Genomic DNA, 3,324 nt, shown 5'->3' with positions numbered 1-3,324 from the left:
CATTAGATTGATCCAGAACTTCTCCGCCCGTGAGAGGTTATCAACTATAGGCATTCAATTCTTACCTTTTTCATGTGGTGTGGTCTACTTTAGCTTTCTATCTCTTTTTTGGACTCATGCCTTAAAATAATCTTTCAAGATGGATGGATGGTATGGATAAAACACTTGCATCAATGGATGCTGCCAGGACTGTGCGTTGCGGATTCCTACATACATGAATGAAATGGAGTGGATATAACACATACATCACAGTGGGCCCCACAAAAGCTTACCTTTGCATAAACCCGTGCATGTGCATCCGGCTCCCACCCTTGGTAATTGAAACCGTGCATCCATTAGGTCCCACTAGAGTGCGCATGGGTCAGGTAAGTAGCGGGGATCTATACCTGAAATTGGACCACATTAGGGGCCTTTTGGATGGGAGTAAATAAAGGTAAATGGTATTTTAGTAGTGATGAAGTAGATACAAATAGTAGGCCGACCACACCATAGGGAACAATGATTATTGACCATTAAAAAATTTTGTGGACTACAAAAGTTTTGGATCAAGCTGGTATTTGTTTGTTCCCTTCATTCATCCAGTTCTATGTGACCTTATGAATAGGTTGGATGGCAAATAAACATTACGGTGGACTTGTGGAAGTTTTTACTAGTGGGCATTCAGTAACCACTATTTCCTATGGTGTGGTTCACCTGAGATTTTTACTTGTTACATTTTTGGGACCATGCACTAAAATAAGCTGGCAAAATAGATAGACCGCATGGATATAAATGGATACATAAGGGTGGGACTAGTGTTCGACGTATCAGTATCACTACCAGTTTTGCCAGCCAAGAATCTGAAAACAATACTGATATCGCTGGTAACCGTAAATGTGGGGAAACATTGGTGAAGTATGAGGAAAATGGTAGATTTTTTTAGAAAACTTCAAGATAATGATAAAATACACATATTTACATATCTAGAAATAAATATAATAATAATAATATACTGTGAAAGAAATGCATAACATAACAAGTTTTAATTTAAAAGCATGAGCTGTCGTGAGAAATCAATCCAACTATCCAATCAATTCCATTTGTCCATCCAACTATCCCAACCATCCATCCAAACATCCATCGATATTTTAAAATATCAACAACACAATATTTCACCGATAAATTGTCGACAACCGAAAAAGAAATGAAAGATTGTGGTCGCAATATCACTCACATTACGATAACAATAATATTGTAATATTATCAATATTATCGTTGACAAATTAAACACCGCATACAAATCCTGTGCCTATAAAAAAAAAAATTAATGGTAGATTTTTTAATAAACATGTTTTTCATGATATTAAGATATTGATGGTATTATCATATTATTGGAGATAAATTGGCGATATCAATACATTTGCAATATAAGCAACACCTAAAATTTACACAATCGAAAATATTAACAATATATTGGTGATACTTAGCACATCACCAATATCTGAAATTTCTGTGTTACTATTAGTGTTATCGGTATTGCTTTCAGTGTTATTAGTATTGCTGAGCTGGAGATACAAATAATATTAGAGATATTTCGATAATATTGGAGATACTTCAAACAATGAGTAGGACCCCTCCTAATTCGCATTCCTAACTCACCTGGTCACCTAGGACCTAATTTCTAAATGGGGTGAATTGAACCATTGTGACAAAGATTAGGGAGATTATAAAATTCTTGTGACATTTTTAATAGAAAATTCATTAAAAGATCTTTTCATGATAATATCATGAGATTTTCAAAACTAGGGGCATTTTAATTTTCTGCAAATTTATGGTGAAATTATAATGATTTTAATGAAATAAAATGTTAAAGAGAGATGCTCCAGGGCTGTCAGCATAAACAGCCTAGATTTATTGATTGGATGGAGCTTGAGGACCTTTAAACAGTCGATTCTACAATTCCCCTCACCTCACCCCAACCTGTTTGCACCGTAGGCCACCATGATGGCTCACAACCCGAAGGTTGGAAAATTTTAACCATCATATTATCTTACCCATGCTGGTACATGATATTGATTGTTGAAAAGCCTTTTTGGTTTTTGACCATCTATTTGCCCAAACTGGTGGGTCTTTTGTACATATATGGGCCATCCATATTGGGACCCACCCAAAAGAAAGTTAATCTAGAGGGCCCAAGTAAGTGGACTATAATTTGGGTTTCTACTAGGAACCACTCGCATAGTTATAAAAGAAAACAAACTACAAAGTTACGCGAAATACCTGTAACAACCAAGGGTTACAAGAATCTCTTATAATCACAACTTAAGCTAGTGAAAGAGGCCAAAACATTATTTCACCCAAAAATAATAATAATAATAATAAAATTTAAATCTTTACATTTCACCACTGGTCTCACTATTAACATGGCACACATGGCTCTTATTCATTGAACTACTGCAATCAACATCTACTATAAAATAACTAGTTGAATGCTACTTGCCTATAAAATGAGTTATAAAAATCCCATGTAAACACTAAACACAAGCTGTATAGGGACCACTATAAAGGTTTATGTTATATGCACTCCAATCCATTTTACCAACTTATTTTAGGACATGAGCCCATGCATAAGAGAGATCAAAACTCAAGTGGGCCACACCATAGGAAATGTGGGGATGGAAACGGCCAGCGTGAACACGGGCCCAACATGATATTTATATGCACGTGTTCATGAGGTGATTCCTACCTAAGTAGACTTACTCTAATGCATATTTTGCATATCAAGAGTTTATTTAGGGCTCATGTTAGGGTTGTATCTTTGAAAACCATGTCTGATTGCTCTTTCGCTTATTTCTTCTGGATCTTTCATGCATTGGCTTATTTTTAAAAGTTTAGAGTTCTTAGGCACCTTAAGAATGGACACAACAGCTAATATTTGTTAAAGAGTTATGATCCATGAATCTCAATACCTTTGCCATGACTATACAGGTTTTTGGACATACACATGACATTCAAATTGGTCATCTTGTGTAATGTTGAACAGCTACGTACATTGTATTGTTCTTATAGGCCTATGAGGTGCAGCAATGGGAAGAAGGAGAAAGATGGGAGAGTGGGCATGTGACATGAGAAGATTTCTCTTACAAGAAGACACTAATCCCATTTCACATTATATAATAACTTATTCATCTTAGTTATCTAACTTATTCAACTGAGTCCAAATGTATCCTTTCAACACTCCCCTCAAGCTAGAACATCCTAATAAAGCATAACTTGAAACAATGTGTTAACATAATCAAACCTAAGAGGAAAAAAAAAAAAACTTTTCAAATTATCAAACAACCA

The sequence above is a fragment of the Magnolia sinica genome, chromosome 5, assembly GCF_029962835.1.
Source record: "Magnolia sinica isolate HGM2019 chromosome 5, MsV1, whole genome shotgun sequence".
Taxonomy (NCBI): Eukaryota; Viridiplantae; Streptophyta; class Magnoliopsida; order Magnoliales; family Magnoliaceae; genus Magnolia; species Magnolia sinica.
The sequence above is the reverse complement of the archived record's forward strand: the minus strand, read 5'-3'. Positions refer to the sequence as shown.